The following is a 27,203-nucleotide window of genomic DNA, read 5'->3' as shown; positions in this document are numbered from 1 at the left end:
TTTAATGTTGTCGCAGAGGTCTCTTAGGCTGTCTTCACTTCTTTTCATTCTTTTTTCTTTATTCTTTTTGCAGCAGTGAATCCCACCATTCTGTCTTCCAGGTCACTTATCCATTCTTCTGCCTCAGTTATTCTGCTATTGATTCCCTGTAGTGTATTTTTCATTTCAGTTATTGTATTGTTTATCTCCGTTTGTTTGCTCTTTAATTCTTCTAGGTGTTTGTTCTTTAATTCTTCTAGGTCTTTGTTAAACATTTCTTGCATCTTCTCAATCTTTGCCTCCATTGTTTTTTCCAAGGTCCTGGATCATCTTCACTATTATTATTCTGAATTCTTTTCCTGGAAGGCTGCTTATCTCCACTTCATTTAATTGTTTTCTGAGGTTTCATCTTGTTCTCTCATCTGGTACATAATCCTTTGCCTTTTCATTTTCTCTGTCTTTCTGTGAATGTGGTTTTCGTTCCACAGGCTGCAGGATTGTAGTTTTTCTTGCTTCTGCTGTCTGCCCTCTGGTGGATGAGGCTATCTAAGAGGATTGTGCAAACTTACTGATGGGAGGGACTGGTGCTGGGTAGAGCTGGTTGTTGCTCTGGTGGGCAGAGTTCAGTAAAACTTTAATCCCCTTGTCTGCTTATGGGTGGGGCTTAGTTCCCTCCCTGTTGGTTGTTTGGCCTGAGGCAACACAGCACTGGGCTACAGGCTCTTTGGTGGGGCTAATGCCTGACTCCAGGAGGGCTCACTCCAATAAGTACTTCCCAGAACTTCTGCTGCCAGTGTCCTTGTCCCCATGGTGAGCCACAGCCACTCCTTGCCTCAGCAGGGCATCCATCAACACTAGCAGGTAGGTCTGGTTCAGTCTCCTATGGGGTCACTGCTACTTCCCCTGGGTCCCAGTGCACACACTACTTTGTGTGTGCCCTCCAAGAGTGGAGCCTCTGTTTCCCCCAGTACTGTCAATGTCCTGCAATCAAATCCTGCTAGCCTTCAAAGTCTGATTCTCTGGGAATTCCTCCTCCCATTGCCCAACCCCTGGGTTGGGAAGCCTGCCGTGAGGCTCAGAACCTTCACTCCAGTGGGTGGACTTCTGTGGTATAATTTTTCTCCCATTTGTGAGTCACACACCCAGAGGTTATGGGATTTTATTTTATTGTGATTGCACCCCTCCTACCCTCTCACTGAGGCTTTTCCTTTGTCTTTGGATGTGGGGTGTCTTCTTTGGTGAGTTCCAGTGTCTTCCTGTTCAATGACTGTTCAGCAGTTAGTTGTGATTCCAGTGGTCTCACAAGAGGGATGAGCACATGTCCTTCTACTCTGCCACGTTGAACCGATGTATCTCACACACAATTCCTGGTATAAATGTACATGACCCAAAAGTGCCTTGGTATGGTAACAGCATTTGAAAAGACACATTTATAGCTGATTAATTTAAAACAACAATAAACCATTCTTTGTCAATTGAGAGCTTCACGAAAAACAAAAGACAAATTTTAGGTCTCCAATAACTAACTCTCGATGCTCCTGAAGCAGTGGTTTAATTCTACATTTGAAATGGAAACGTCCTATGTTTCAAAAGAATAAGCAATATCAGCAATAATACCTTCACCTTTTACTGTGCTCTCTTGTTCCGTTTACAGCCTGCCCTTGGTTTCCGTAAACATTACTAAAAGGATAATTAAAGCTACATTTTACTTATTATGACCAGACATCGCCTAAAGCTCTAGATCTGAAAAATGGAACCAGGTAATTCCATATGTTCAAAATTTCTTTTACTGCCATCTTCAACAAATAGAATATCTCAGACAGTAAAGTGTTTTTCCAGCATCTGACACAAGCTGAAGAGTTTCCAATCAGACATAAACACTTTGGAAGCCAGCGGTAACAGACTGTATCCATCCGTTAAGTTGTAGCCTGCACAAACATTTCCTCTTAACCAAGTGCCGTTTGGGAGTTCTGTCAGGGGAAATATGTTATCATGTTTTGGGCACCAATGACTCCCTGATAAATAGTTTGTTTTTTTCTCAGCTGGATATAAAAGTTTTAGAACAATGTACTGTAAAAAAAAAAATGGTTTTAGGCAAGTTACTTAGAATAAAATTTAAAAGCAATATTTTACTTATATGCCAAAGTAAAATAGGGTATTGAAATACCATTCTCTATAATTAAAGACAAAATATCCTTTTTATCTGGGTGTGATGATATATTAGGTGGATGAGGTAGTGACATGTGTTATATATTCATCCAACCTGTTTTGTTTTCCTCCTGGAAACACAGTAAGACTGTAATAGGGAAGAACAAATCTGACTCCATATTAGATCTGTTATTTTTTTTACTTTAACCTTTGTACTCTGTTGCCTGTGCTTAGTTATGCTGGCTCTGCACCTTCTGTAAGAGAATGTTGCCTATAGCCTGAAATATACAAGATAGCTTATTCTCAGGGCTCTGACCTTTAAGAGGCCATTCATATAAAGATAAAAAGTTGAAGAACAGAGAATAACATTTGTTTTATTAAAGGTTTATATGAACATCGTGACCTGACCTACGTGGACAGCTACAAGAACAAATGATTCCAACACCAAGAAGTTTTTCAACAACTAATCACGATCCTCCCTCACCTTGCCTTTAAAAATTCTTTGCTGAAACCCTTCAAGGAGTTCAGGATTTTGTGGGCATGAGCCACCCCATCTCCTTGCATGGCCCTGCAATAAACCTTTCTCTGCTCCAGACTCAGACGTTTCAGTATTATTTGGCCTCACTGTGCGTCAGGCACACGAACTTGTGTTCAGTAACAAGGCTACATTTCCCAGCCTCCTTTGCAGTTAAATTTAACTACGGTCATGTGATTGAGTTCTGGCCAATGGAATGTGAACTGAGGTGACTGAAGCCACCTCATACCTGGCAATAAACTCACTTGCAGGAGCCTGAGATTCCCTCTTATTTTGTGGCAACTTTGGCAGCCACACGTTGACCAGGAAGGACAAAGCCTGGGTTCCCAAATGTCTAAATGACACTGGAACAGAGTTTCCCTCCCCCTTCCCTGACTCTGACCATAATGGTCTATGAAGTAATCAAGCAATTAACTTTTATTATATTAAATCACTAATATTTTAGGTGTTGTTTGTTACAATAGTTAGCATATTCTGACTAATGCAGACCTGAGTCATCTGGGTGACTGACACAATGTGTTTACATAAACCTAGTCTGAATGAAACTACATAAACCTAGTTTGAATGAAACAAAGCAGAGATTTCTTATTTCTTGAGAGAAATCATCCTGCTTAGGCAGCATCAGTTATGTTCTACCTTCAAAAAAGTAAAATGCTTTTTTCCTTCTGTTCTTATTCTAGTTATCCCTGTATTTCCTAACAAAGGCAAAAAGAAAATGTAAAACTGAGGTAAACACGAAAAAAAACCCAACATTAACCCATCTTTATATTTGGTTCAAATGTAATCATAGGATAAATGACTATATTAAATCCATATTTTTGAACCATCTTTTTCTGGTTATAAAAGCAATATAGTTTATTATAGAAAATAGAAAAAAATCCACAAAAGCAGAAAAAATAAACATCACCCATTATTGCACCACCCATTGGTAACTACTATTTCACAGGTTTCCATAAACAATTTTAGCCTTTTCCCTGTGTATGTGTGTGGGTGTACAAATACATATTTAATTTTATAAATTTGTAATCATACATTTTCAATAATGCCCTTTAAATATTTTTCAATATGTGTAGAACATTTTCAAAAGAATCTTTCCTCTACAACATCATTTTTAAAGCTGCATATAAATGCATTTTACAAAATCTCCTATTGATGAATATATTATTTCAGTTGTTAGCAGAACCAATGCTAAAGTGGATCAATGTGTAGAGAATCCTTTGCTACCTCTCTAATTACATCTTTTGGATAAATCCTCACATTGAAGTTGATTATCTTGAGAGTATACTTTTTTATAAAAGCTTTTGACACAAACTGTAAAATTATCCTCCAGAAAGGTTGTACCAATTTATGTTCCTACCAAGTTAGTAATATTCTTCACATTGATCTCTTGACAGATCTATTCTTAAACGCTATGCATACCCATTTGTTTGTATCTTTTAATAATTACATGTTCCCACCTGATTCTTGTTGGCATATAAAAAAGCTATTAATCTTTTTTTATTTTCATTTACCTCCTCAGGAATGGCATGGGCTTTGGGTTCCACATAGGGTATATCTTTAAGTTTAGATGATGGGAATAACTAAAAGTAAATCCTCATGGAATTATTACAGCCATTCACTAAGATAATATATAGAAAGCATTCAGCACAATAACAAAGTACCTAATAAGCAATTAATAAAATTCAGAAAAATGATGCACTGAGAGAGCATCCTAACACATTTTCAGAAATCCACACATTTGGATCAATGTCACTGACATAGATTAAAGCTTGCTCACACTCATGATAGCAATGGGCTTGAGCAAACATGTATTCAGCACAAATTACCTGCCTAATTATTTCTGGCTGACATCTCATTTTTACAGCTGTTTTCCTCTATTTTGGATATATTAATCAGAAGTCTACTGAAATCCAAACACAACCAATAAAAGACCATGTGATCTATTTAAGCCTGGTTCTTTCCTCTCTATTTGACTATAGGTTAGGAAGATGAAACTACTAGATTTCTGACTCCTATAGTATTTATCACCTAGAATAGCTAACTGGTACAGTTGTTCAGGTTGTGTATTGCACAAGAGCACCAAATCTAAGGAGTTATGATTCACATCTAAGCCATCTGTTTTTTATTATAACTTCATCACCTCCAGAGATGAGTGTTTATTTATTAAAAAATTTTCCCCCAAAATGGCAGTGACATTTCTTTCTTCTGATGAACTTAATACTTAGAATAATTTTCTGACAACTAGAAATAAAATGTCTCAGGAAGAATTACCTTCTTAAAACACACATAAAGTCATCATGTAGCAGTAGCCTTGTCCTCAGTTGCTTCTGTAGTTTGCAGAAGTGAATATCCAAAGCATTGGACAAAATTGCATGTAGTTGTGAATGAGGACACTTGTTCCATAGAGAACAAATGTTCAATTAAAACTTGTTTCTATCACCTGCGATATATATATATTATCTACCCTTCTGCTTCTCCAAGCAATTAATGAGGAGTTTTGACCATATCTTTATTGCACAAAAATAACCTTCTTCCTTTGTCTCTCAATTCCATAAATGGTGCAAACGTGTTTTATTCCATTTTCAGTTTTATCACCATCTCATTTTTTTCTCATGATTGAGTTGGTATATGTGGTTGATGGACTCTCATTCTATGCAATAGTACACAGTCCTCAAGACTTCATAAAAAAAACAGAAGCCTGTAAGCCATCACCAACTAAAAATTCATTCAATGCTCATGTTTCAAAGAGATATTGGCACTGCAGTATATATTGTTATTTTTAAGGAAAAAATATAATTTTCTACAACTATATTCAGGAAATATGCTTTAGCTTTCATATTTGAGTGTGAGAGGAACAAAATTCTGAAAAACAAAATATGAAATCAGTGCAGCACCTTATGGGTGCTTTTATTTTCCAAGCTTTTTTTTTTTCAGCCACACCGTGTGGCCTGTGGGATCTTAGTTCCCCAACTAGGGATTGAACCCGGGCCACCACAGTGAAAGCGCCGAGTCCTAACCACTGTACCTCAAGGGAATTCCTGTATTTTCCAATCTTAATTAATAGAGAGACAGTCTCCTAGCAAAGTAACCAGAATAATGTGTAACTTATTCAAAAAACAAAGTGGAAAACCATAATTAAAATTCTAATCACATCTAAAATAGAGATGGTAAGAAGCTTTGCCCTGGGCTGGCTAAAGTACAGTCCAGAGCCATCCAGTCACTATTGACTTCCGTTTCAACTCAGAGGGTATTTTATTAGCATTTAGTAAAACTAAATGAAGTTTTTCTTTAATCATGCCTTTCAGTGAGGATCAGTGAAAAAACAACCAAGATTTTCAATTAAGCTGATTCCAAATAACTCAACTTCCATAAACACGTTAGTAGGTAGCTATATTTTTTTCTGTAGCTGCCTGTAAGATGTTGGTCAGAAAACTAAGAGTCCAGAAATTTGTCAAAAATATTTCAGATGGTCAGCTGTATGGTAATAAAGAATCCAAAGAAAAGAAAATTAGAGGGCCCTGCCCCGCACCAATTTTCTCAATTCATAAAAATGAGGACTTAGAACAACTCTAAGTGGAGTATAATCCATAAAAATATTGAATCACTATGCTGTACACCTGAAGCTAATATAATATTATAAATCAACTATATTTCAATAAAAAATAGAAAAATAGTTCAGGTAGAAGAATTTTTTTTTTTTTAATCTCAGGTTGAAAAGAAATGAGGAGTTAGAAATTCAAGCCATTTGTATCTGCCTGAAATTACGTGATATCCAAATGCCCTTTTGTTCTTTGACATTAATATGCTCAAAGAAAGAGTTTGATTCTTCTCCTCTCAAAACAGAGGCTGGTTTCGCAGGATGACTAACTCACATACATCATCTTGAAGATGTCTATAAATATCAACAGTTGAGGCATATTTCCTTACATCTATAGACATTAGTAGGGAACCTAGATTTTCTTGGTCTAGTTATATATATCCTTTTTTTCTGGGTTGAAGAATCAGGAATCTGAACACCAGTATCATTAAAAACCAAGCAAAGTCTTTCTGATTTCCATCCTGTAAACTCAAGATCAATGCATCCATGCTTTATTTATCCTTGGAGAGGATTAATTTAATTTTTATTTCCTCTCCCTGTGTTTGCTTTGGAGCTTTTCACATATGTTGCTGAAACTGACTAGAATTTGGCAGTGAGAGGCTGTAATGAGATGTATATCCCTTCAGTCTCCCTCGGCCAACTTGGCAAGGCTGTCAGCAGTGCAGGCAGGAGGACAGCTCCATCTCCCATGCAGGAGGTAGAAGATGGATGAGAAACAAAGTCACAGGACCATCTCTGACCAAAGCATTGAAGAGAGGTTGGCACACTTAATGTTCCAGGTGAATGGTGTTCTTCACACTGTCATCTTTCTGAGGACGTGAAGCTAAAGAGAAAGGGAGGTTAGGGCAAGAGACTGGAAGAGGAATAAAAATTCCGGATTTGCTAATGTCCTTTTCTTTCCCCCCTATTAAAAAAAAATGGTTGGTCAGGGTGGTAGTTCAGAAACGAAATCCACATGGTGGTCTGAGATATACATGCTGAAACATGCTGTTAAAAACCTTGTTTCTCCCTTTGATGACAGATGACTTTTTTAATAAAGTTCTCCCCAAACTAGGTTGTTTCCATATCTTGGCCATTGTGAATGTTACAATGAACATGGGAATGTAAAATATCTCCTCAAGATCCTGATTTCAATTCTTTTGGATAAATATTCGAAGTGGGATTGCTGGTATTTCATATGGTAATTCTATTTTAAAATTTTTGAGGGACTTCCATACTGTTTTCCATAGTGGCTGCAACATTTTACATTCTCACCAACAGTGGACAAGGGTTCTAATTTCTCCACATCTTCACCAATACTTTTCTTTTTTAAAATCCTAAAAGGTGCAAAGTGATATCTCATCATGGTTTTAATCTGCCTTTCCTAGATAGATAAAGAAAATGTGCTATATATATATATATATATATATATATATGTTATATATATATATATATACACTATATATACACTGGAATATTACTTAGCCTTAAAAAAGAAGGAAACCCTGTCATATGTGTTAACATGGATGAACCTTAGGAAATTATGCTAAATAAAATAAGCCAGCCACAAAAAGATAAATACTATATGATTACACTTAACTGAGGTATTTGTAAGAGTCAAACACATAGAAGCGGAGAGTAGAACGATGGTTACCAAGAGGGGAGGGGAGGGGGAAATGGGGACTTTCTTTTCAAAGGGTATAAGGTTTCAGTTACATAAGATGGTTAAGTGCTAAAGATCTGCTGTACACCACAGTATCTATAGTTAACAGTACTGTCTAGCACACTTAAAAGTTTGTTAAGAGGGTAGATCTCATGTTAAGTGTTCTTACCAGAATGAAAAAGAAGTCTCCCCAAACTTAAAAAAGAATTCATTGAGAAACAGACTAGAATTAAAGCTCACATCTTTTAAAATATCTATTACACATTCAGTATCTCTCCTTTCCAGAAATTTCTTGAGGACAGTAATTATATTTCATAATCATTAATCTACCTCGAAAACAATCACATGGTACTGATGAGCTATAGATTTTACTTACTGCTCCGTTGATGATGATAGGGAAATGACGATGATTTAGCCAACATGAGAGAGGTATTTTATATTTTCATTTTCACCACAAGAACTTAATATGGGCATTAAAAAGTGCTGCTTTTAAAGTTAAGGACCATATTTAATTTGTGGCTTTGCAATAGAAGAATATAAAATGGCAGGTGTGGAGTGCTAGACCCGAGACTTCCCAGCTTGCGCACTTAATGACAAGCTGCTTCCACTGCAGTCAGGATTTATCATGTGGAACACTGGCTCGGAGGCCAGTTCGTGAGCCTTCTCCTAGCTGAAAAGCATTCATTTCACCTTCTGTTTCAAATGCTTAAACAAGCGTTTTCCTTGTCCAACCCCTCATGAAGAGCAGTGCCCTACAGCATGGTGACCTATGGTTCTACTTCTGTAACTGGAGTTTAAGCAAGGAGCCTTCTCAACACAGAGATGAGCTCTTTCAGGGCAAACTGCTGAAGATGAAACATTTCACTGAGTAGGAGTTTTTTCATCTTCATAAGAAATATTTTCAGTCAAACTGTCTGAGACAGACACTAAACACCAGAAAAATCATTGTTTCAAAAACCTTGAGTAAGATTTTACAAAAATACAATAACAAAACACTTTGCCATATTATTTTAAACACATAACCATATTTTGTGTTTCTCAAATTACAAAGTCTAGTCAAAACCTTGGCATCAATATCACGCTGCATTTTATGGATCAAAAAAATGGGGTCAAGAAAGGATTTAGTCCCATCAGATATGAGAGGAGAGAAGTGAGGGAGAAAAATATCTGTCTTCCCCCAGTTCACTTGCAAACCAACTCATTACTTAAAGAACACCTGCAAAGCTGATTTAGTGTTACAGAAATTGAGAGCTGTGAAGTACCCCCAAGATTGTTTCGGTCTCATTTTAAGGATAAGCAACTTGAGGTTCAATAAAGTTAGACTCCATATTCAAGATTAAGTAGAGAAATGAACGATCTCAGATCTCCTGACTTACTGCCCTCTACACAGTATCAGGTAAAAATATTGACACAGTTAAATACGTAACGTCAACGATCACAGCATAACACACAGACATTCAAGGGTTGTGAATATAGCCATTGCACACTGATTTCCTACTCTGGGCATGCCACTCTGGTAGGCAGGAGGAAAGCAAATATGAAGAAGAGTTAAGACTGTGACAAGGAAGAGGACCAAGGAAGTAAAGAATGACTAAGCCATGGAAAAAGAACCTGAGAACAGGACTCAAAACTCAAAACTGTTCAGTGAGTGAATACTCCATGCATCAAAGAAGCACTGAAAATAGTCTGCCGGGTGCTGTTTGGGATTGTCAGAGAAGACTTCTCGGAGGTAGGGATGGATATTCTAGGAAGATGGGAAAATCATGTAGTCAGTCAGCAGGGCAGTATCTTGGGGAAAGGTTAAGTAGGTTGGTATGGCTAATATGTCTTGTCCAAAGGACGAGAATGGTAGAAGGTGAATTTCCTCAGCCAGGCAGTAGCCTTGTATGACATGCAAAGGAATTGCAGCTTTATCTTAGCTCACTGTTTCTCAAAGTGTGTGTCATGAGGTATGTCTGAGAAGTTGCTCTTGTAAAACAAAACAGAACGGAAAACTATCACACACCCCCGAGAAGCCACAGCTCCTACTATTGTATTTATCGTTTCATATATCCAGCCAAAAGAACCATTCTCAACTTTGATTTTGCCCAGTATTGAGACAAAGAAGTATTTTTGAGTGATATTTACATGCTGAATACGGCTGCATGGGACACATTTTGGGAAAGGTTGTTACATGTGATAAGTCAGTGAAGGGTTTTAAGAATCGCCGGATAGAATGTGCAGCAAAGAACGTGAGATGCAATAAGACTTAAGAATGAGGCCTATGTGGACTCATTTAATTCCAGATGGGAAGGGCAGACCTAGGAAGCCAGAGCAATAGAACGTATAGATAATCAATCATATGGAGTATACGATTTATGGAGAAAACGAACAGCCAGCTGGAAACAGTGACAATTTTTACAACGACCCTGTCGCAGTTAGCGTTCCCTCGTGTTCTTTGTCATATGATGCTGCTACCATTCTAGACCCCATTCTAGTGGCCAAGTTCTAGCACCTGAAAGGCATGAAAAATAATAAAGGAATAAATCAGGCGTACACTTCTTCTGTTTGATGCCAAAAATTTTCTCCCAAGGCAGGGAGTGAACATTCACATGGTAAAATGAATGGTCATTCAAAGCAATCAAAACACATGCAGAATCCTTCCAATACTGTCCGCAGTAAGAGGACAGACTGCTCAGAACCTATAGAATGGGAATTTTATGGACCTCATGTTAGTAGGTATTTAATCCAGCAAATCTATGAGCAAGAGTGGAAATGTAAGCCCACTGAGCAGCAGCAGGGTGTACCACAGGCCTAAGCAACTGGCCTATCTCCTCCAAACAGATCGCCTACACAAAACAAGACCTTACGTTTCAGCTCGGTAAGTAAATAAGTTTTTTGGAGCACTTACGTGAGCTAATTGAAATGGTGAATGGAGGCAATTACATAAACTTCTCAGGCCTTTACAGGCCAACACGTTGATGCAAAATATCCAGAAAACTGAGATATGAGATCGCTTTCTTTGTTAAAGTTTCCCAGCTAATGAGTTGTCTACCTCCCTTTATTTCTTTCAGGTAATGCCTAAATTCAGGAGGAAACCCTGCATATGTCAATATAACATTTTTTAACAATCAGTGGTTACAAACACGTATCATAAAAAATTCTGGTTCTTAAACTTCAACTGCATCAAAAATGCCTTCAATTAACATGTAAATAATATAAAACTTAACATTTTGAATATAAGGTATATTTTGACTCCATTGTTTTTTCAGGGAGTTAACCTCCCATTCTAGACACTGTAACTGATGCATTATTCATCTGATTGCTAATTTACTGTGTTCCACAATAAATGCAGATAATCTACCTGACCCAGTCTGTTGCAGTTCAAGGGAAAGTCTGTTGATATCAGCTTCATTCACAGAGCAAAGACTGAAAACTGACATGGATGCAGTAATGTGAATTCAAGGGGTCCTTCTAGAGGTCAGTCCTGGAATCCTAATGATCTATCTGAAAGAAATGTGATACTGTCAGAGAAAATGAAAACCTTCCAGTTAGCTAAGGAAACTTAACTCTTTCTGATAATATAGGGCAACACTAAAATCTCCCATACATGGCAAAACATCAGAATTACCTAATGTAATTATCAAGTGCATTTTTGTGGTCAAGAGAGATTGGGCTAAACTCTAACCTAAAAGTAGGAAAGGGGGAGTTCTTTTATAGCTCTGAGATCTAATAATCGCCCCTTCCTTTTCTTTTTCAGGTAAAACCAACAAACTCTTAAAGTAAACTCAAATTCCAAACTATGTGAGTTGTTGTGGATTGGAGTTCTTCCCTCAAGTGAAGGGTTAGTTCATAGTGTGAGTTTCCTTTCCAAACAGAAAAATCAGACCCAGTCTGGTTGGACTTTATACATACAACACAACAATCTCTAAAGATCTTTTCACAAAGGATCATTATTTTAATGTTTTTCCTTCCAAACCTTGATTTCTTTGCAACAGACTTCTAAGAAGTCGACAGTTGGATCTGGTCCTTCTTAAAAACTTTACAAGAAACTTCATCACGTATCTATTTGTTTCATAATGTAACGGTTGATAGCCAATAACACAGCTACACTAACAAGAAGCTAAATAAAGCATTCTACGAGCTATGTACAAACATTCCGATAACCCCAACCTCATTTATGGCACCATTATTGATCCTGAAGTGACGCCAGGCGTTGAAGTGTCTCACCACCAGTGCTTACCCTAAAATACAAGGTTGCTTCTCACAATGCCACTTCAAAACTGAGGAAATGGTAGTTCAGAAAGACACCTGATAATCACACAGTTAGCAAGTAGTGGAGCTCTTTTTGACTAACCTGCAGGACTCTTTAAAGCCTATACTTAGCTTTCCCCCTCTGTAACATTACAGTGCAAATGCAATGAGACTGATTTCCCCAACGCACCAGACGTATATCCAAATGCATGTTCTTCCTTGCAAGGTAATTTGCTCAGGGAATTACATGCCTTTTCCAGTATGCTGCCACTGATTCACATAGTTTTTGGACTTCCTCCTTTTGGAATTTCATAGTTTAAAACATTTAGAACACAAATGGCAACAAACCTCTGTTCTTTAGAGATGTGTTTACTGATTACTACAAAATAAATGAGGAGCCAAGACACAAATAAAATGGATGATCAGGCTCGGGGTACAATTTGGGGTCAAAAGTGAAATATGCCTAAAATACAAGATTCATTTCTTTCTGTGGCGCAGAGACTCTGAAGACAATTCCAAGGATACCCAAAATTGTTTGAGCAGTGGTAACATGTTGGAATCACTGCACATTCTTACCATGTGACCACTCCAAAGGACAAAACTCATCCTAAAGAATAATGTCTGCTTAAAAATTTGTTTCTATGTTTCATGATCAATGTTTACCATCGGTATAGTCACTAAGATTCATTCCAAAACATTATTCCTGTAACTAAATGATTAATAGACGAATATACTTCTAAAGTATTGTAAGTCCTGAATGAGAACGAGACTATTACTTTCAGTCAGATTATTTAGCCTTTTTCTCTAACTTTAATGAATTTCAAAAGTCCAAGGAAACTCTGTTCAATATCCTATCCACATCTCTCTTAAATTGTATTTGGGTCACCTGGAAAATCTGGTAGAACATTCAAAGGAGCCTAAAAATAGCAATCAAATACATTTTCCAAAACAGAAAGAAAAAGGACAGGTGGACAACCGGCAAGAATTAAACTTAAGAAAACAAATTACAAAATCAGTTTTGAATTTACAATTTCAGATTTTAAAGGACCTCCTAGAACATTATTTCCAGCATAAAATCTCTCTATGAAAACAGAATTATTTTTAGAAACTGAATGAAAACACTGTTAATATATCTAATTTTAAACAGGAGGAAAAAGAAATGTAATACTGGCCAAAAGTGTTTCAACCACATAAAATAAATTCTACGGATATTTCAAAGAGTTAAAGCTCTTTAAAATAATACCCCCTTTCAAGTAGTTTAAAGGCATTACTTCCTAATGTTCCTGGAAGAAATCCATTTAGAAACATTAAGATGTCTTGAAATATCCCTCTTTGCTGTATTTTTATATGGCCAAGAAATATATATAAAGATATAGGGACTAAATACTATGGTTTTCTCCTTCCCTAAAAAGTAGGGAAAATAGAGGTCCCTGTCATAAACACAACCCAAAGTTTAGTCATGGCATGAATTCAGGTTGTTTTTTTCTAAATTCAAGATAATTTGTATAGCAACTAATATTATTAGCATTAGTAGCTCCCACCAACAGCGACAGTTTCAAACCTCCTATAAACGCTTATGACAAAAGTGACTTTTGTTCATAAGATGCCTTGTCGACCCAAAGCACTCAAAAATGCTTTAAAAGGGTTCTATATTTCTCTCTGTGCGTGTCACCATTAATAGAGCAGACCAAGCCTTAAATTTGGCCCTAGAAATCAAAGTTGGATTTTCATAGTGTTCAATGAACCAAATCATCTAAATAATTTTTTGGTTCCAATTCAACATTGAGCTCTAAAGTGTACCACTGTTGACATAACTCTGGAACTCTTGGCCTTTGCTATACCTGTGGTTGCCACAGGTCACTGAACCTAAAAATGAATCATCCAGGAGCAGAGAAGAGTCAGTTTCATCTCAAACCCAAAGTCAGAGTTAGGAAACTTTTAATCATGAGTCCTAAAAATTAAAAAAAATTCATAAACCCAAGCTGATATTTATTTTTTAAAAAAAGAAAAAAAAAACAATTTCTGATGTTACATGGTACTTCTAACACAGCAGAGGATTGACTGAAAAAATATGGGCAAAACTTTCAGAAAAAATCCTTACTGCAGAGTGTGGCATTATTGATTTAATTGGAATTGATTATATCGGAGAAGATGGGATCAGGGCTCGTGGAAATTAAAGAGATTTAGTTAAGGACTTTAGGAAAGAGTGTATGGCTCTAGGAGACCACAGAACCATAGTGAAAAGCAGACCAAAAAAATATAGAGCAGGGAACTATAGAAACTTTACATTCTTTCCACCACAAAAGTGGGGGGAGCAGAGAACATACTTGAAACTGTTGAAATGGAGCAAAGATACAGCTGAAATTGAACAAAACATGCACCACTCTGAGTTACCTTGGCTTTGGAGGCCCCCCCTTATCATGATAATACAGTAATGAAAGAAGATCTATGCAAATGAAGTAGAACAGTAATTAAAGGAGAATGCAAAGTACCACTTTCCACTTAGCTCCACCTTGGAGTAAGGTCAGAGGATGAGTTTGGGGAGCGTTACGCAGTAGATAAAGGACAAGATAAAAAGGAACAGGGCTGTAAGTGTACAAGGGTGAGGAACTTTTGGGGAACTACAAATGAGTTTTTTATTCCACTGACTTCGACTGTGGTCAGGGTACATAATAAACTAAGGATCTGGACTGTGCACTGAGTCTCCTGACCAGTGGGATGGCTCTGTTCCACTGAAGAAAATCTTAGAAGAAGCAGTCAGGTGATCTAACACCTAGCACAAAAACAAATGTGAGAATATGGAGAAAGACGTCTTCATTTTAAGTGAAAGAGATGTACCTCAGACCCATTCATAGAATCAATAATAAAATCAGAAATGTTATCAGTTACTTTTCCTTTCACAGGAAACTTCAACATAAGTTCTTGCCCTGATTCAGATGGAAGGGTCCTGCTTTTAGCTCTTAATGTAGACTCTTCCTGTTATAGCTGACTGCTCTACTAAATTAAATTCAGCGTATGTATCAGTCTACCTAGGGGAGGTTATGCTGCAGTAACAAACAATCTCTCAGACAACACAAATAATACAAGCTTACCCCTCACTCATGCTATATGTCCAATGTAGATCACACCCTCATGGTACAGTTTCTATCTGCATGCATTGTGAACTTTGTGGCAGAAGGAGAGTAGAACAAGGCAAACCAAATGATGTCTCTTAAAGGTTCCACCTGGAAGAAACATCACTTCTACTCAGATTTCATTAGCAGGAGAAATGACGTGGCCAAGGGAATTAATGAAAAGGGATGCACAGTCCTCCTTCAACAAGGGGCAGCAAATATTTTGAAACAGTAATACAATTTACTACAATATTTAAGTTCATATAAAGAAGCCTCCTTTCTTAATCTAAATGGACACTAATAATAACCATTGTATATGTTAGTTCGGGTCCTCTAAGAAACATACTGTGACAGAATTAGATGTGCAAGTGATTTACTGGGAAAATACCTGTGAGGACGAATGTGTCAGGAGCAGGACGATACAGGGACAGCTGTCAGAACAACATGCCCGATGCTTGTGAAGGAGAGATGGGCAGAAGGAAGGTAGAAAGAGTCTTAAACTGCAGTGTAGTTCTACGAAAGTTCTGGCAAAGCCAAGAGGGAAGAGTCGGAGAGCCAAAGACAAAACAGTCCTGTGTCTCACCCTGTATCCCTGCCATGGTCAGTCATTGGCTGGGAACAGCCATGGGAGGCAAAGCCCTGGGGTAAATGCAGTGATGGATCAGAGCACAGCATTTGGGGCCATCAGTCAATCATGCTTCCCTCAGAAAAACGTCTGAGAATTGCATTTTCCTGGCTAGCAAGTTGTGCTTTAAAATTCTACACTTCAACGCTTCTGACAAGTTTCATTCATTTGTTTTTTTAAACTCATTGATAGAAGGCACTTAGCTAACATCTGCTTAATGTGTCAAACCCTGAGCTGGAACATTGGGAGAACACAGACCCAGATTTTGAAGAGGTCATTGCTAACGTATGATACAGAAATGGTAGTGATAGAAAAAGCAGCAACAACGATAAAGCCTATATATTTATCAATCACTCATTCTAAGTAAGATAAGGTCCTAATAAGCATTTTATATGTACTATCTCACTTATGGTGACAACCCTCAGATGGAGGCTCTTATTTTCATCCTTCTTTTTTTTTTCTTTTTTTTTTATTCTTCTTTTACAGATAAGAGAACTGAATGAAGCATAGATATGTCATTTGATAAAAAATATAATTGCAGGATACACAAAAGGTGTTGAGGGCATAGATGAAGAAGGACTCTTGACTTTAATCTCTTAGAAATAAGTTCTTCTGCAAATAGCAGAAGTCCCAAAATAACAGTATGATACATTGTTGGGTTTTTAATCTACCAAAAGTCATACTAGTAGGCCAGTACAGATGAGGATCCAAGTTGCTTCTATCTTTCTGTACTGTCACCTTTCAAATATGACTTTCTACCTCTTGGTCCAAGATGGCTGCTCAGGTTCCAGCCATCAGTCAACATTAAGAAGGAAAGAAGGGAGAAATGGGCATGCTCCTTCCCTTTAATGACATTTTCCAGAAGGCACATACACAATATCCACTTACCTAACACTAGGCACAGATTAATCACATGGTCATATCTAGCTTCTGGGGTATGTATTCTTTATTACAGGAAAATAGGTTCTCCATCAAAACATGGTAAAATTTAGAAGTTCTACCACCAAGGAAGCAGGGGAAATGGATATGGGGAAGCAGCTGAAGATCTTTGACACAATCTTGAGGAAAAACTGTAGGAGTTGGTCAGGTAGAGAAGGTGAATATGGGCTCTTTCAGTTAGCACGGAGAAAGCCAGGGACATAAAGAACAGATTGTCATATTCAGGGATGTGGCTTTAAAGAGAGTCAAGATTGAGAAGGGCATTTATGGCTCATTCAGAAGTTAGAATTGGCTTTTGTAGCTGATGAGAGCCCCTGCCAGATTTTAAGTAGAGAGAAGACTGGTCAGATTGGATCTGCAGTATTGGTGGGGTCAGGGAGCGGGGGTTGATAATGGCAGGGGCAACGGTAAGGATACAAATAATGAACATTCATTACTAGACTGGTTACTGTGTTCACTTAGCACTTCCAGCTACCTATGAAATAGGTATTATTACTGTCAACATTTTTAAGAGGAGGAAACAGAGGCTCAAAGAGGTGATTTATCCCAAGTTACACAATTTCAGGGCACAGATTTGAACCCAGGTGAAAGGCTCCTACAGGCAAGAGGGACTGAGGGCCCAAACTGAAGGTCTAGTGATTGGAATGAAGGGAAGAAAGAGCAGATTGCAGGGCCCTTTGCGAGACTCAACAGGCCTAGATATCATCTGAAAATTGGCACACAGGAAGGAGGAATCAAGACTAAGTGAGATTTTTAAGCTTGAAAGATGGTTTGAATGAAGGTGACTTAACTGGAGAGATGAAATACAGAAGGGAAGAAGGCTTAGAGAAGAAAATAACAGACGTGTGTGATGTCAAACCTCAATCAGCACTACACTGCTGAGACCGCCAAAGAGCCATGGTCAACAGGGAACAAGCCGGCCAGCCAACTTCCTTAGATGAACGAGGTGGGTACCCAAATGAAAGGCACACTCAACAACGCAATCTCACTCTAACTTCCAGGAAACACTGCTGAAGGTAGCAAGTATAGTCCTCTTTTCTAGGAATAAGAGGTTCAAGTTTTAGTAACTAGTGCCCTGCAGGTAGTACCCTAGCCTTTAATGGTGTTTTCTTTCCGGCCACTGTGTACTCACCTCAGACAAAGAAGCTTGATTGCATCAGACGGAATTGGTCCAAAGCAAATGGGTTTAAATTAAGTTGGACTGATCAACATTCTGGCAGTTATTGTAACTACAGAAAGGAAAAAAAGAACACACTCCAAATGAGACTGCCTGCTACATCCAGTCTGTATGTGTACTATTAGCCTATGATTGGTGTTTGTATATATTTACTATCCTTTATAGCTAAGCTTCCAATATTATGAACCAGTGACTAGAATTTACTATACACCATCAATATATCCCCTTACACTTTCTCTTTTATTTGTTAAAAAATTAGAACAAAGTACAGGAAGTTTCCAATTTTCACCACAGGGTAATCCTACAAACAAAGTCATAATGTAACTTGTGAAAGAGTACTGAGGTTAAAATGAAACACTTGATGTCAAATTAATAAATGATCAACTAAGATCACGGCAGGACTAAAAGCTGTGCTGGGAGCCAAGAGATAATAAGAAATGACAAAGAGAGAGCTCCTACATTATTTTTGTTTTCCCCAACAATGCACGTGAACTACCATTTAAAAATGGTGAACATAAATAGGTAAATATATATGAATCCAAAAAAGAAAAAAAGAAACACACAGGGAATAGCTGCTATGTGATGCAAGTGAGTTCTAGTTTTCTGCCTCAGCTTAAAAATGTCCCAGACTACCAACAGAACATGCACCTAAAATCATTGAACATGATGTTGGAATAATTGTAGAAAATGATGTCAGAAGAATAAGACAATAAATGGGCAAATGTTATGATTTCAAAAAATGAGCAAGTGCACTCTCCAAACTGTAGCTATTACTATGGATTATTAAGGGATGGTGAGAAACTGGCTATAAGCTGAAGCAGTAATCACTAATAACTAGCATGGCTTTACCATGTACAACTAACTTCATTTTATTCTTAGACAGGGTTATTACACAAGTAAATATAGTTTGCAAATATAGTGAATAATATATGTGGACTTCTGAGAAAGCCATTCAGAGCTATCATGTAATCAATCACATGACCAAGAACAATAAAGGATAAAAATAAGATTAAGTGGGTTTTATCAAGTTGAATGTAGCAATTCATGAATGGATATCAAATGTGGGAAGAGGTATCTCTGGCAGATCTCTCTTTGGACCCAGCTGTGACCTATTCAATAATTTCATCAGTGATTACTGAAGGAACAGCAACTCTGTTGAACAAAAGATCAGGATCTCCCAAATCTGGGCAATCTGAAGAGATTATATGAATCCCCAAACTACAATTTAAAATGACAATTTGTAAAACTTCGCTCAAGGGATCAAAAAACCAGTTTAAAGAGCAGGATTGGGAAGAAACGGCTTAGCAATGGCAGGATATATGAAGAAGACTTGGAAGATATTTTGACAGTAAACACATTATGATCCAATGATAGGCAAGATGCAGTAAAAGTTGAATTGACACTGACAAGCATACAGCTATGGATATGCCCTACTCTGCTCTGTTCCTGAAGCATTATTTTTATTTTGGGGTAATTTAAGCGGGCTATAAACAAATTGTAATCTGCCCAGAAAAGAGCATCCAGGATGGTGAACTGCTTCAAAACTATAGTGAATTAGGGTGCAGAAAGTTGCAAAATAATGTTGTTCCCCCTGTAGCAATGAAAATCAGAAAACTGTGATCCTCATCTGAGAGTTGAGCTCATAAAGCAAACGAAACTATTTCCACGAAGAGACAGCCTTTGGCAGAGCATGGGAGGAAGAGATGGCCACCATGCAACAGCTAAAAAGAAATCAGCTACAAGTGTAATGGATTCTTAAAGACCACAGTTGGACTGGGGTGGGGGTGAGGGTGGCCAGTCTACAATAGCTGCAAAGTCCAAGAGAGGGGTAGAGTTTCACTCATTAATCTGCTTTGTCACTGGCTTCCCCCGCCCCACCCCGGTGCTCATGGCAAAAATTGGGGGCAGATCGGGAGAACAGAGAGAGCTGTACTCAGCAACTGCTGGGGGCAGGCAGGAAACATTCCCCATCGTCCTGGATCTCACTTTTATTGAAAGTATAATCCTTAAGCCACAGAGGGGAGAAAAGTACCTTAACAAAATGAGAATTAAAGGTAGGAATGACAGCAAACTCCCTGTCAGATGCCACGCAAGACAGAAGGAAATAAAGTAACATTCTAAATGCACTAAAGAAAAACAGTCAACCCAGAATCCTATACCCTGTGAAAACATCTTTCAAAATTGAAATCACAGTAAACACTTTATCAGACAAACAAAAGCTGAAAGAATTTATTATCAAAGAGCAAACCAACAACAACCACAAAACATGTTAAAGAAAGTTCTTCAGAAAGAAGACATAGTATCGGATGAAAATTTGAATCTTTAAAAGGTAATGTTGAAATCCAGAAAAAATAAAGTGAAGGTGAATATTAAAGACATTTTTCTTATTTTTAATCACTTCCAAAGATAACTGAATGTCTAAGCAACAGAGTTACATCGGTTGGGTTTATAACATATGTAGAGGTAAAATACATGGTCACAATAGCACAAAGGAGGGAGAGAGGAAAGAGATGTAAGGCTCTGTTGTAAGATTCTTACACTATATATAAAATTCTATAGTATTATTTGAATGTAGATGGCAATGAGTTAATTATACATATTGTAAAGCCTAGAGACTTCCCCCAATAAAGAATTAATAAAGAAAGAAAACTAAAAAACAAGAGTAGAGACACGATGGAATCATAACAACACAAAACAATCCAAAAGAAGGCAAGAAAAGAGGAAGAAAGGAAAATAAAACAAAAAGAATGAACATAAAATGACTAGGAAGATGATAGCTATGAAAGCCAATCACATCAATAATTACATTAAATAGAAAAAGTATGAACACCCAAATTGGAAAAAAGTAGATTGAAGGGACAATAAATGGACTTTTAAAAGCAAGATCCAACTATATAATATATGTAAGAAATCCACTTAAGTAAAAAGACATAGACAGGTTAAAGAAAATGGATGAAAATACTAATCAAAAGAAAGTTTGAATGGCTATATTATCAGGCAAAGTAGATTTCAGATAAAGAAATATTACCTGAGATAGAGAAGGACGTTTTATAATTATAAAGGGCCAATTCACTAAGAAGGCACCATAATCCTAAGTGTGTATGCACGTAACAACAGAGGTTCAAAATATATGAAGCAAAAGCTAACAGAACAGCAAAGAGAAATAAAGAAATCCATAGTTTAGAGAGACTTCAACACTCCTCACTCAATAATTGATAAAACAAGTACATAGTAAAACGAGTAAGGATACAGAAGATCTGAACAATACTATTTACCAAGTTGGCCTAACTGACATTTAAAGAACACTCAAACCCAAAATAGCTAAATATATACATTGAAGAGCACAAAAATTTTTGCAAACATAAAACTAGAACATATTCTGTGTCATAAAACAAATCACAACAAATTTAAAATGATTGAAATCATACAAAGTATGTTTCCTAATAACTCTGGAATTAAGCCTGAAGTCAATAACTGAAAGAAATCTGGAAAATCCTAATATATTTATAAACAGAAGAAAATTAAGGAAATATTTAGAAATAATAACACATGAGAAGTAACAGCGAAATCAAAAACTATTTGGAACGAATTGAAAATAAAAATACACATATCAAAACTTGTGAGATGCAGCTAAAGCAGTAATTAGGGTTTGTTTATACCATCAAATGCTTATATCAGAAAAGAAGGTCTTAAATCAATAATCTAAGTATCTACCCTAAGTTACTAGAAAAATAAAAGCAAATTAAACCCCAAGTAAGTAGAAAGAAAAATAATGATGATAAGAGCTGAAGTCAATACAACTGTAGCAGAAAAATAATAAAGTGACAAAATCTGGTCCTTTAAAAAGATCAAGAAAATTGCTAAACCTTTAGCCAGACTGATATGCAGAGAGGGCGAGAGTAAGAGAGAGAGAAGAAGAAAGAGAAACTCTGAAAGAATTACCAATCTCAGTAATGAAAGAGGACACATCATTACAGATCTTACAGATGTGAAAGAATAGTAAGATAATATTTTGAAAATCTTTGGGCCAATAATTTTGATTAAATGGATGAAACAGAAAAATTCCTTAAGAGACATGAATTACCAAATTTCATTGAAAAAAAAAAAGAACCTTAAGAGCCATTTACCCATTAAACTAAATGTATAGTTAAAAGACATTTCCACAAAGAAAACTTCAGGTCCTGAATGCTTCACCAGTGAAGCCTACCAAACATTTTTTAAAAAGAAGTAATACCAACTCCCCACAAGCTTTCTCAGAAGATATAGGATAAAAGAATACTTCTCAAGACATGTTAGGAGATCAGCAAAACCAAAGATATTTCAAGATAAGAAGACTGACAGACCAATATCCCTTACAAACACAGATAAAAAATTCTTAACAAAATCGCAAATTAAATCCAGCAATATGTAAAAGGATAATATTATGAGCAAGTGGGTTTTTCCCCCCCAGGAATGGAAAGTTCGTTCAGTATTCAAAAAGTGCTTAATTTAATTCGAAGACTGAAAAATAAAAACCATATGATCATCTCAATAGATGATCAACAGTGACAAAAAAGGCATTTGACAAAATCAAAACATCCATTCATAATAAAAACTCTCAGAAAACTAAGATTAAAAGAAAACTTCTTCAACCTGACAAAGGATGTCTATAAAAAACCTACAACTAACAATATATTTAATGGTGAAAGACTGAGTGTTTTTTCCCCCTAAGATTGGCAAGAATGTATGTTGTCATCACTTCCATTCAGTATTGTACTAGAGTCCCAGCTAATGCAGTAAGTCAAGGCAAACAAAATACACACAAATTAGAAAGAAAGAACTATAATTGCATTTATTTACATATGACACAATCACAATCATCTACATGAAAAATCCCAAAGAACTGAGAAAAAAGGTACTAGAATTAATAAGTAACCTTAGTAAGGTTACAGGATACAAACAATTAATACAAATCAATTGTATTTCTATATACTAGCAATGAACATTTGTAATTTGAAATTACATTTGTGTCATCCTAAGACCAATAGTTAAAACTGGAAAGAAATGAATGACTTTCTCAACATAAAAGATTGCTTCCTAACAGTCAGATGTAGAAAATTACACAAACTGTCTAGAAACTTCAAGAAACTATAGTTATTACATTCTGGAATGGCAAACTGCTTGAAAGGAATTTGAAGTGAGACAAGCAAGATTCTCACTCTTAGACGGAGCCACACTATGTCATAGGAAATACTGCAAAAATAAAAGAAAATGGAAGCAGAAGCACTTAAAAATTGTTGGGTTACACTCCAGGGTCTACAAAATGGGCATAAATGTGAAGGGCCTTCATGCACTATGAAGTGTACACATAATCCCTAAAACCCAACTAGGCTGTGTCATAAATTTGATCTCAAGCTAATGTGAGGACAGTAATAAACAATAAACTAATAATAACTGTTTGCCTTCTTATAATTTAATGGGAGTTTAGGGAGATGAGCTGAATGGCCGCACATCCCTAAGGAAATCTACAAGGAAGTTTGAGCAGGTGCCTTTTTTTCTCCCAATAAATTCATCAAGACCCAGCATCCAAGTCCTTTCCACTGAACTTTGTTCTGTTTCAATGATTGGTAGTCATGGCAATTGTTCAGTCCCTTTGCGAAAACCGAGAAAGCCTAAGAATGAAGAAGTAGAAAATGTGCTCTTCAGAGGGGATGAGATGCATGGAATCAAAGTGTTTCTATGAGAGCTTGGCGTAGGATTGAGAAACCCTGCCTGATGGGGACACTCTTGCTGAGGGCATTGTGGCTCATGGCTCAGGGAGTTAGAGCAGGGAAAGTACAGTGGATGACTGACTACACCTCTCCATTTGACAAACAATGTGCTGTTGGGTGAAACTGTGATGATGGTATAGGGTATTCACTACTGAGCATTTTTCACAATCATTTTGATTATAAAGGCAATAGTGGCAAATGCAAACCACACAGAAACTTCTAAAGCTTATCGTTTCTCCTTCCCACATCCAACATCTCCTCCACGGTAGTAACAATTTGGTATGTATCTTCTACAATATTAATTTTTTATGAAATATATTTACACATATAATCTTTTATATTGGGATAAGATTGTAATTTGATATTTTCACTTAAAAATATGTCAAGCACAGTCTTCAGGTTGATACAGATAGACCCACTTAAACAGTGCTGAAGAATTCTAGGCTACAGAAATATAACTGTCCTTATACCATCATTCTGATGATCATTTCAGTTGTTTCCTATTCCAGGGAAAGCTGTGATAAACATTCCTGTGTTTGGATTTCTGCGTGTTTGTGTTTGCCTATCTTAGAAATTGAATGCTTTTGTTTTTGAATAAATCTCTGTGAATGAATCTACAGATCAATGAGTACCCACAGTTTCACTGTATAAAGTATTACCAGGTCGCAAGGCCTCAGGCCCATACATTCCTACCAATGGGGTATAAGAGAGTAGTTATTTTCCTACATTCTTACAAGCCCTTAATTCTAACCATATTTTGAGTTTAAACAAATGCGATGGTTGAAACTTGTGATTTTATTGTTGTTTCCCGAATTATCTAGGAGGTTATGCGGCTTTTCATTTGCATTTTTTCTTTAGTGGATTGCCTGTTTATATCATTTGCATATTTTTTCCTCTTTAGTTGTTTTGACCCTTTGTTATTTGGATTGTAATCTTCTTCTCCCAGACTCTCATTTGTCTTTTGTCCTTTTAAGGAAGGGACTCTGTCATAATTCTTGGTTGCAAACACAATTCACTCCTACTAGTGTAAGCAGAAAAATAATTTATTGAAGAATATTACGGAGATCACAGAAGTTCCAAGAAGAAACAAACAGTTGATCTCTGAGGCTACAAAGCTAGGGGAAGTGTCCAAATTAAGCTGATGCATTGTTACACCAGATACACTGCTCTCTTCCAACTTCCAATGTGCAGGATGTCACTGCAAACAGCTGGACGTTCCTCTGTCACTTTCAATATAATTAATTCCATGAGGCACCTCCTTCTTCATTTCACTTTTTCTGAATCAGAAATTACAATGGGCCCATGTGAATCATGAGACCCGTCTCAACACTAGCTGCAAGGGAGCCTGGGAAAGTGGATTTCTGGCTTCTGTTTTAGGAAGGCAGAATTTATAAAGGAGGTAATTCCCCAAACATCTGAATGACATTCAAAAGTTGGTAGCCAGTGAGGAAACATTTAAAATGTCCACTACATGGAGACTCTCCCTCACATATGTTCTTAAATTTCATGAAATCAAGTATGTCGTTTTTTTCTTTATATTCTTATGGTTTTGGTCTTGCTTAAAAAAAAAACCCATCACCACAGGATGATTATATAAATATTCTCTTATAGTGTCTTCCAAGACTGTTGTGGTCTATTTTGTAGCATTCAGATTTTTCACTCATCTGTAATTCGTTGTTATGTAATGAAGTATGAAGTTGTAATTTCTCCAAAAGTATGGGCAGTTCTTTCTATTGCATTAATTGAATAATATATAATGTATTCACTGACTTATAATGCCTTCTTTAATTATATGTTAAATGATCTCTATTTGTTCTATAAAACTGTTTATCGCAGGCCAGTACCTCACTGTTTTATTTAAAGCAGCTTTATATTAGGTTTTCATGCCTAGTAGGGCAAGCTTCTTTGCTCTTGTTCCGTTTCAAAAATTCTTGGCAATGTTCACTCATTTATTCTTCTAAACACTTTATTTTTTTAATATCTTTATTAGCGTATCATTGCTTTACAATGGTGTGTTAGTTTCTGCTGTACAACAAAGTGAATCAGCCACATGTATATATATATCCCTATTTAGAATCACTTATGTGTTCCAAAAGAGAAAAAAATTCTGATTGAGACTGCATTAAATTTATATGTTAATTTCAAAAGAAGTGACATTTTTATGAAATTGACTTTTTATGCAGAACACGGTCTGTCTTTCCACTTATTTGGGTTTGATGTTCTCTTCATAGTCTTCCTCATTAAATTCATTCCTAGGTATTTCATGGCTTTTTCCCCACATTATTACGAATGGGATCTTTCTCACTTCCACTTTTATAATGTCACTTTAGTCTCTTTTTCTAAATGCATCTGATTCTACAACATATATACTGCATAGTCTACCCTTCATGTAAGTAATTCCCAGAGTGCTCAATATTGATAATTTTATATAAAATGAGTTTGAGGGAATATACGACCACTTCCTAATTAAAACTGATTATCACATACACTAGACTAATTATTTTCTTCAAATTGACACATCTGTTAGATAATCATTGTCTAGACTTTGTAGTTCCATATTTTCTTTACTGTAATAATAACTATACATGTTATAGTTACATCCTTACTGCTTACCAATGTTATTCTGCAATTTGACATGTGATTCACATAAATCTATGCATTCACAACTTCCCAAAGTTTATATCTAACTAGACCTAAAAATGTAAGTCTTTAGCAAACATTGTGAAATTATCTGTTTCTCTATGTAGAACCTGTAGTTCCAGTTTCTACTGCAAACCAAAAGAAAAATTTCCAAATGATTGTAACTTAGGGGTAGGCACATAAAAAAAGACTAATTTTCTCTGTAAAATGTTCATAGTATTTTAAACAAGGTAAGGATTACAAACACACCTTTACACAAAAATGATTCTCAACCATCAAATTTAGGGGCTCCAACAGCACCAAGGTTCTGGTGATGGGAACATGCTTTGTACAGAGCAGAGCACCCAAGATACAGTAATAGTATCACTGGCTGCAGCAATGAACTGGGTCAAATGATCTGAGTTTTCATCAAAGCTTTGTGAGATGCCAGGTTTGTAAGTCATTTACTTTCTCCTCATATCGTTCCGACATCTCTGAGTGAGTCAGTGTAATAGGCATTTAGGTCTCTCTCTGTTATCATGTTCCGAGACTCCAAGTTTCAAAAGTGGGCCCTGTGGCTCCCCCAAGACCATGGGGAATGGTGGACATGTCTGGATCCATGGACACTGAACTATTTCAGGCACACTGAAACCACAACGTTCAAGCAAACTGATCAACCATAGTTTGCTAATAAAGAAATTTTACTGTAGCCTGGACCTTTGCTGTTGACACTACCACACATACGGAAGTGCTGACTAACTTAGTCAAAAGGTATATTTCTGTATCAATTCTGATACCACAGAAAGAAATATAGCCTCTGCTTATTTCCACACCTTGGATTGGTT

At 36.7% G+C, this 27,203-nt stretch overlaps 1 protein-coding gene across 1 annotated transcript in view; it reads right to left on the bottom strand.

The window, feature by feature from the left end:
- Nucleotides 1-27,203, bottom strand: part of FBXL7 (F-box and leucine rich repeat protein 7) — a 302,515-nt gene that overhangs the window by 233,531 nt on the left and 41,781 nt on the right. The gene's annotated exons all lie outside the window — the stretch shown is intronic.

Source organism: Delphinapterus leucas, chromosome 3 (genome assembly GCF_059928025.1).
Source record: "Delphinapterus leucas isolate spDelLeu-1000000601 "Yukka" chromosome 3, BTC_Dleu_Yukka2, whole genome shotgun sequence".
Taxonomy (NCBI): Eukaryota; Metazoa; Chordata; class Mammalia; order Artiodactyla; family Monodontidae; genus Delphinapterus; species Delphinapterus leucas.
This window is presented reverse-complemented; position numbering and strand designations above follow the sequence as displayed.